Consider the following 9,199-nt stretch of genomic DNA (forward strand, 5'->3'; position numbering starts at 1 on the left):
TTAAAAAAAAAAAAAAAAAAGAATCTGCCTTTAGGGGCACCTGGGTGGCGCAGTCGTTAAGCATCTGCCTTCCGCTCAGGTTGTGATCCTGGCGTTATGGGATCGAGCCCCACATCAGGCTCCTCTGCTATGAGTCTGCTTCTTCCTCTTGCACTCCCCCTGCCTGTGTTCCCTCTCTATCTCTGTCAAATAAATAAATAAAATCTTTATAAAAAAAAAAAAAAAAGGGTGCCTGGGTGGCTCAGTTGGTTAAGTGTCTGCCTTTGGCTCAGGTCCTGATCCCAGGGTCCTGGAATCCAGGGCCAAGTTGGGCTCCAGAGTAGGGCTCAGCCAGGAGCCTGCTTCTCCCTCTGCCTGCCGATCCCCCTGCTTTTGCTCTCTCTCTCTCTGTCAAATAAATAAATAATTTTTTTTTTTAAATGATTAAAAAAAAAAAAAACAGTTGCATGCTTTACCTACTGAGCCAGGCAGGCACGCCTATCGATGAAGTTTTTGATGAATTGTGAAGATTTTTGTTTGACAAGGAAGGCTTACTCTAAAGGTGAAAGCATTCTTGAAATCATGCTTGAATATTGCTTTGAGAGCTGCCATTTCGACCCCCTTTTAAGGCACTTTTAATCTTTCATAATTACATCTCCATTAATGGCTGGAAAAATATGTAATAAGATAAATGAAGTTTTTTTTATCTTCAATTTTTTTGGTCACAGGAGTAGACAGCAAATTCGGGTCTTGCTTCATCTGACCTATGGTCCTCCCAAAACAAAGGATATCAGCTAGTTCTTTGTTTTCACTCAAAAAGCATATCCCTTTTGTACCCTTGTATCTTGTGTAAGCAAAATTTTTTGGTGTGTGTGTATATCCCTTTAGTAATTACAACATACTAGGATTAGGGATTCTCTACTTCTCCGTTTACCTAAAGGTTTTAAATTTCCAACCTGTTAAGTGAATCTGTGGACCGAATTCCAAAGGAACTTACTGTGTAGTCGGTTCTTGCAAAATGTGTTTGATGAACAAACTCATAAAAATTCCTAGAAGTGTTTTAGTATTTATCACATGACTGACCGTTTCCTATAAAAAGGTAAGAAAACTTAGGCTTTGTTTTGTTACAACTTGTAGAAAGTTGTGTGACAGGGCATCCTCTTTACTGCCAGGGCTTGGGTTGGGGTCCCTGGGGTTTCAGAGCCTGGGGAATTGTCAGTTTATCCTGACACATATCTGAGGATAAGGGGCAAGAATTACATCTAATGACATGTGTTCCTGTGCCCTATTATGTCATGCTATTTATGATTAAACTGATCTTAACAAAATTCCTGGCAGTGGAACCTTGAAATGCACGTGCTAGGTTTGTAGTAAAATGATTTGGTTAGCGTGTTTTTTTTTTTTTTAAGATTTTTTTTATTTGACAGAGATAGGGACAGCCAGCGAGAGAGGGAACACAAGCAGGGGGAGTGGGAGAGGAAGAAGTAGGCTCATAGTGGAGGAGCCTGACGTGGGGCTCGATCCCATAACTCTGGGATCACACCCTGAGCTGAAGGCAGACGCTTAATCACTGTGCCACCCAGGCGCCCCTGGTTAGCGTTTTAGTAACACTTCATTCAGTTTTGTTTGCTTGTTTTTTAGATTAAATGGAGGTTTGGTATGAAGTTAAAAAAAAAATCTAATGGTTAAAATATATATATAGTGTATATATATATATATGTATAGTGTATATGTGTATATATACATGTATATATATACTATATATATTAATTTATATATATACTATATATTAATATACTATATGTGTAAAATATATATAGTATATATATATTTATTTACTCTAAATATAGTATCTATCTATATATAGAGTTAGTATGAAGTAAAAAAATCTAATGGTTAAAATATATAGTAAATATATATAGTATATATCTATATAATAGTATATATAGTATATATATAAATTTATACTATAAATATATATAGTAAATATATATAGTATATAGTTAAAATTTATATATATAGTACATATATATAGTAAAATATATATATAGTACTTGAATTCAGTTTTGAAAGATGGTCAGGCAGTAAGAATAAAAGGCAGCAAGCATGAAGACGCCTGATGTCTCCAGAGGACTGTGTATAACCATAGTTTGGTGCAGGGATGGATAGAGAGATCGCTGGACCAGTAGGTAGGAGGGGGATTATACAGGTCTCTGTCATGCTAAAGAGTTTGGATTTCATACTAAAGGCAGTGGAGCCACTGAAGAGTTTTAAAGTGGGGAACATCAGGGGTGCCTGGGTGGTGCAGTAAGCGTCTGCCTTCAGCTCAGGGCGTGATCCTGGCGTTATGGGATCGAGCCCTACATCAGGCTCCTCCACTGGGAGCCTGCTTCTTCCTCTCCCACTCCCCCTGTTTGTGTTCCCTCTCTCGCTGGCTGTCTCTATCTCTGTCAAATAAATAAATAAAATCTTTAAAAAAAAATAAAGTGGGGAATATCAGACAGCAACCTCTTCAAACTGGGCCTCAGCAACTTCTTGCTAGACACGTCTCCAAAGGCAAGGGAAACAAAGGCAAAAATAAACTATTGTGACTTCATCAAAATAAAAAGCTTTTGCACAGCAAAGGAAACGGTGGACAAAACCAAAAGACGACTGACAGAATAGGAGAAGTTATTTGCAAATGACATAACAGATAAAGGGTTAGTATCCAAAATCTATAAAGAACTTATCAAACCTAACACCCATAATCTAATCAAGAAATGGGCAGAAGACATGAACAGACTTTTCTCCAAAGAAGACATACAAATGGCCAACAGACACATGAAAAATACTCAACATCACGCAGCATCAGGGAAGTACAAATCAAAACCATGATGAGATACCACCTTACACCAATCAGAGTGGCTAAAATTAACAAGTGTGGAAACGACAGATGTTGGTGAGGAAGCAGAGAAAGGGGAACCCTCCTACACTGTTGGGTGGGAATGCAAGTTGGTGCTGCCGCTTTGGAAAACAGTATGGAGGTTCCTCAGAAAATTGAAAATAGAGCTACTCTAGGACCCAGCAATTACACTACTGGGTGTTTACTCCAAAGATACAAATGTAGTGATCCGAAGGGGCACCTGCACCCCAAAGTTTATAGCAGCAATGTCCACAATAGCCAAACTGTGGAGAGAGCCCAGATGTCCATTGACAGATGAACGGATAAAGAAGATGTGGTGTATATACATATACAATGGAATATTACTCAACCATCAAAAAATGGTATCTTGCCCTTTGCAAGGACGGGGCTGGAACTAGAGGGTAGTTTCACTTAGCATAATGCTAAGTGAAATAAGTCAATCAGAGAGAGACAATTATCATATGATCTCTCTGATATGTGGAATTTGAGAAACAAAACAGAGGATCACAGGGGAAGAGAGGAAGAAATAAAACAAGATGAAACTAGAGAGGGAGACAAACCGTAAGAGACTCTATCATAGGAAGCAAACAGAGTTGCTGGAGGGAATGGGAGGGGATGGGGTAACTGGGTAATGGACGTTAAGAAGGGCATATGATATAATGAGCACTGGGTATTATATAAGACTGATGAATCACTGACCTCCACCTCTGAAACTAACAATATGGTATATGTTAATTAATTGAATTTAAATTTTAAAAAATAAAGTGGGGATTGATATAATCAGTCTTACAGGAACATCTAAAGAGGATTTGAGGAAGAGGATGGAACAGGATCTATTAAGAGACTGATGTGATCACCTAGACCAGGGGTTGGTGAACTAGTTGGCTACCTGTTTGTTTAGTCCATGGACGTAAGAATAATTTCTATATTTTAATTAAATTAATTTTTTTTAAGATTTTATTTATTTATTTGACAGAGATAGAGACAGCCAGCGAGAGAGGGAACACACGCAGGGGGAGTGGGAGAGGAAGAAGCAGGCTCATAGCAGAGGAGCCTGATGTGGGGCTCGATCCCATAACGCCGGTATCATGCCCTGAGCCTAAGGCAGACGCTTAACCGCTGTGCCACCCAGGCGCCCCTATTTTAATTAAATTAATTTTTAAAAATGTATTTATAATATCTACACACAACGTGGGACTCAAATTCATGACCCTGAGATCAAGAGTCTATGCTCTACCAACTGAGCCAGGCAGGTACCCCATTTTCTACATTTTTAAATGGTTGGGGGAAAAGGGGGAAAAGTCAAACAATAATTTGTGACGTGTGAACAGTATCTGAAATTCAGATTTCAGTGTCCTTAAATAGAATTGTATTGGAACACAGCCACGGTCATGTATTTACGTACTGTCCATAGCTGCTTTCGTGCTACAACAGCGGAATTGAGTAGTTGTCACAGAGACCATACAGTCTGCAGATCCTAAAACATGTACTACTTGACCCTCTGCAGACAACGTTTGTCGCCTCTGGATATGGGCAAAAGTGATCAGAATCTCTGTGAAAGTGGGAGCCATGCAGAGAGAAGTGGGAGTGAATATATTCCTACTACACTTATACGAACTACATTCATAAGTAGAGTTGATAGGGGTTGACAACTAATTTGATGTTGGTGGCAAGAAGAATGGGGATCACTAGGACACTTTTTCTGGCTCGAGTGTCTCCGTAGACAGAGTTGCCAGTCACTTGATTTTATTTTGTTTTATTTGTTCAGGCACTCAATTGTAAATTATAAGCAGAGAAATATAATTAATTAGAGTTCAGGTGTTTTTAGACTGATGTATCTGAGATGCATCCAGATATTGTTGGAATAAGGGATGAAACTCTCGAGAGAGATCTCATCTTACAGAGATCAGTGCATTCACAGTCTACAGCTGGTCACGGAGGCTGTAAAGCCAACCAGAGTGTTCAGGCAGCACAAGGTTGCAAACTTAAACATTTTAGGGACCAGGTAGACAGGGTATAAGAAAAAAATGGGTAGACATGGTTGTAAAAAGTAACTCCCTTTCCCCTTAATTTTTATATAAGGGTGAAATAAACATTTCAATAGGAGAGAGATTTCGCAGATCTCACTCAGGTTGGAGTGCGGCAGGGAGTCCAGGAGACAACAGCACATGGTGGGGACTAAATGATGACAGGGATGGAGGTTATGTAGAGACTCAGCAACGGGGACTTTCACTCACTGAGACTCACCAGGCTACGGCCCCTGCTGAGGGCCCCGTCTGCCAGCAGGAAAGACCAAGATTGCATGCCCAACATGGCACCATTCCCCAGCATGGGGCATCAGCTGTCTACCTAGTGACAGGTGGATTACACTGGATCACTTCCATCTTGGAAGAGGGAGCACTTTGTTCTTACTGAAATCGACACTTACTGTGTATACAAATTTGCCTTTCCTGAATGCAATGCTTCTGCCAAAACTACCATCTGTGGACGTACCTACAGAACGCATTATCCACACAGCACTGCTTCGGACTGAGGAGCTCACTCCATTGCAAAGGGAGTGCTGCAGATGAGCTCATGCTTATGGATTGCACTGGTCTCACAATGTTTCCCATCATTCTAAAGTAGCTGGGTTGATGAAATGAGGGAACAGACTTTGCAAGACTCAGTTACAGTACCAGCTAGGTAGCAGTACCTTTCAGGGCTGGGGTAGTGGGCTCCAGGAGGCCATGTGTGCTCTAAGTCATCGTCCAATACATGGCGTTGTCTTCCCATAGCATGAATAGGAGGAGGGGTATCCCTACTATTATCTCTAGTGATCCACTAGCAAAATTTTTGCTTCCAATCCCAATGATGTTATGCTCTGCTGGTCTAGAGATCATGCTCTATCGTTAAGATCAATAGAAAATTACAATAACCCAATCTAGGAAGGACCACTAATGGCCTGGACCCCTGAAGACTATAGGTTTAAGTCACTACCAGGAAAAAAATTACTATCAGCTGAAGTGCTTTGTGAGGACAAAGGGAATGTGTGCTAGTCTCTTAACAAGTTTGATGATTATAATATTGTTGTCCATATTCACCAGCATTAGATCTCCAGTGCTCATTTGCTACTCGTTGGATTCAAAAGGAATATGGAATGAGTAGTGAAAGAAAGTAGATGTAAGGGGTGCTTGGGTGGCTCAGTAGTTAGGCGTCTGCCTTCGGCTCAGAGCGTGATCCCAGGACCTGGGATCGAGCCCCGCATCGGGCTCCCTGCTCTGCTGGGAGCCTGCTTCTTCCTCTCCCACTCCCCTTGCTTGTGTTCCCTCTCTTGTGGGCTGTCTCTCTCTCTGTCAAATAAATAAATAAATAAATAAATAAATAAATAAATAAATAAATAAAATCTTAAAAAAGAAAAAAAAAGTAGATATAAATACCACCTATGACCAGTGACCAGTTGCAGAAACAAAGACTGTGGTTGTTCTAAGTGTTTCTGCCCTTTTTGTTACTGTGGAAGTCTACTCAGGCTGCCATAACTGAATAGCAGAGACTTGCTCACTTAAACAACAGAAATTCAGTTTCTTACACTTTTAGAAGTCCTAGATTACGGTGCTTGTATGGTTACGAAAAGGAAGAAGAAGTTACCTTAGTCCACATTTCATCTAGCAGGACTAAATTAAATTTACATAAGACAGATTAATAGAAGAACCCGAAGTTTTATTATGTGCACACAGAGGCCCAATGATAGGCTTGAGACCTAAAGAAATAATCAAGACAGGTGGTTTTTATACTGTTTAGACAAAGGACAATAAATCTGTGAGGAGATGACAGAACAGAGAAAACTGAACTCTGGGAGCTTCAATCAGTAAGGAATTCTAAGCAGAATTTGGGCTGGGGTGGTGAATCAGTACAAACAAGGGTTGTTTGTACAGCCCTCTGGGCTCTACTTTTCCTGTCTCTGGTGAAGGATGTCTCCTCAGCTCCTGGTACAGGGAGGCTACCTTTCACATGGGAGATTCATTTCCTGCTTGCAGGGGGACAGAGGAAGCTCTGAGTGTCCTTATTGCACAGGCCGTCTCTTAAGCAACTTTTGTTTAAGTAACAACAGCCAAAGTGGCACATTTTGGGGCAGCCTGCAGTTGGGTTCTGGGGAGAACGCTCTTCTGGGATTGCAGATGGTGGCCTTACTGGTGTGTCCTCACATGGCCTTTCCCCTGTCTGTGGGTACTCCTGGTGTGTCTTCCTTCTCCTCCTCCTCTTCTTTTTTTTTTTAAAGACTTTATTTATTTATTTATTTATTTATTTAGAGCACGAGTAGAGGGAGGGACAGAGGAGAAGGGAGAGAGAGAATCCCAAATGGCCTCTGCACTGAGCACAGAGCCCAAGGTGTGGCTCAATCCCATGATCCTGAGATCATGATCTGAACCAAAATCAAGTGTCGGTCGCTTAACCGACTGAGTCACCCAGACGCCCCTGTGTCTTACTCTTCGTACAAGGACATCAGTCCTTTTGGATTAGGGCCCTACCCATGTAATCTCATTTAACCTTAATTACCTCTTGAAAGGTCCTTTCTGCAAATATAGTCACATTGGGAGTTAGGGCTTCAGCATATTAATTTGAGGAGGGCATAGTTTAGTCCATAACAGTTATAAATTTGTGTGTGTAGCAAATATTTTATTTACTTCCTTCTCTTTAAGATTTATTTATTTATTTGAGAGACAGAGAGAGTAGGGGAAGGGTAGGGGGAGAGAATTTTCAACCCCATTCCCCTGCTGAGCGGAGAGCCTGACACAGGGCTCTGATCCCAGGACCCATGAGATCGTAACCTGAGTTAAAATCAAGAGTTGGACACTTAACCAACTGAACCACCCAGGTGCCCCAATTTACTTCTTTCTCTTATCCCCATATCATCTAACATAAGATGTATTAATAATTGTTAACTTTTTTAAAAAAGATTTTATTTATTTATTTTGGGGGGGGGAGAGTGCAGAGGGAGAGAGAGAGGGAGAAGCAGACTTCCCGCTGAGCAGAAAGGAGTCCCACAACCCTGAGATCCTGACCTGAGCCGAAGGCAGATACTTAACCGACTGAGACACCCAGGCGCCCAATAATCATTAACTTTATAGCAGAGTATTTAAGTTATAGGATATCAAGGAGAAGAGTGAACATCACCCAAAGACTTTGCATCATCTTATCGGAAGAGAGCGTGTTTTTGGTTGTATGCAGAATAGTTGTATTATGTTAGGCAGAAGTATGACTTTGCTATTTGCCTTATTTGGAGATTAAAGGTGGTTTAAGATGTATTTGGGTGCCGAGCTGACATGGATTGTTTCCAGTTTAGGGCTATTGCTAACAATATTGTAACATTCTTGTATATTTTTCCTGGTGTATATAAGTATTTCTAAGGACATATACTGGGTAGTGGAATTACTGATTTATACGGCATGAATATTTTTAGCTTCAAAAGATACTGTAAAACATTTTGTTTCAAAATGTTTTTGCCAATTTATATTCCTATTAACAGTCGATATGAGGTAGTTACTACATCCTTGTCTATACTTGGCACTATCCATTATTTGTTTGTTTATTTAAAGATTTTATTTATTTATTTGTCAGAGAGAGAGAGAGAGCACAGCAGGGGGAGCAGCAGGCAGAGGGAGAAGCAGGCTCCCCACTGAGGAATGAGCCCAATGCAGGACTCGATCCGGACTCAGTCCCAGGAACTTGGGATCATGACCTGAGCTGAAGGCAGACACTCAACCAACTGAGACAGCCAGGTGTCCCAGCACTATCAATTTTTAAAATTTTAGCTATTTTTGTGAGTATATAATTATATTTCATAGTGTTTGCAACTGTCATTTCTTTGTTGGTGTCAATAAATTTGGGTATTTGCATTTCTTTTGTGTAATGTCTACTTAGCTCTTTTTGCCCATTTTTCTATTGGATTGTTTGACTTCTTACTGATTTTTATTAGTTCTTCATATCTTTTGATGAACAGAAGATCTTAATGCAATCTAATTTATTGATCTTTTTCTTAATGCTTTTTGTGTCTTATTTGAGAAATCCTTGTCTGTCCTGAGGTCATTATATATTTCCATATTGTTTTTTTTCCCCCATTTTTTTTCATTGTGGTAAAATGCACATAACATAAAATTTACTATTTAATAATTTTTCAATATACAGTTCAGTGGCAATAAATACATTCATAATGCTGTGTAGCCATCACCACCATCCTTCTCCGTAACTCTTATCTTGTAAAACTGAAACATTACACCCGCTGAACAGTCACTCTGCATTCCGCCCTCTGTCCAGCCCCAGGCAACCACCATTCTACTTTCT

General features: G+C 40.3%; 1 pseudogene; it reads left to right on the forward strand.

Moving 5' to 3' along the window:
- The window catches only part of LOC100479379, a 1,979-nt pseudogene extending 1,266 nt beyond the window's left edge, over nucleotides 1-713 (forward strand).
- Nucleotides 714-9,199: the final 8,486 nt, after the last annotated feature.

The sequence above is a fragment of the Ailuropoda melanoleuca genome, chromosome 16 (genome assembly GCF_002007445.2).
Source record: "Ailuropoda melanoleuca isolate Jingjing chromosome 16, ASM200744v2, whole genome shotgun sequence".
Classification (NCBI taxonomy): Eukaryota; Metazoa; Chordata; class Mammalia; order Carnivora; family Ursidae; genus Ailuropoda; species Ailuropoda melanoleuca.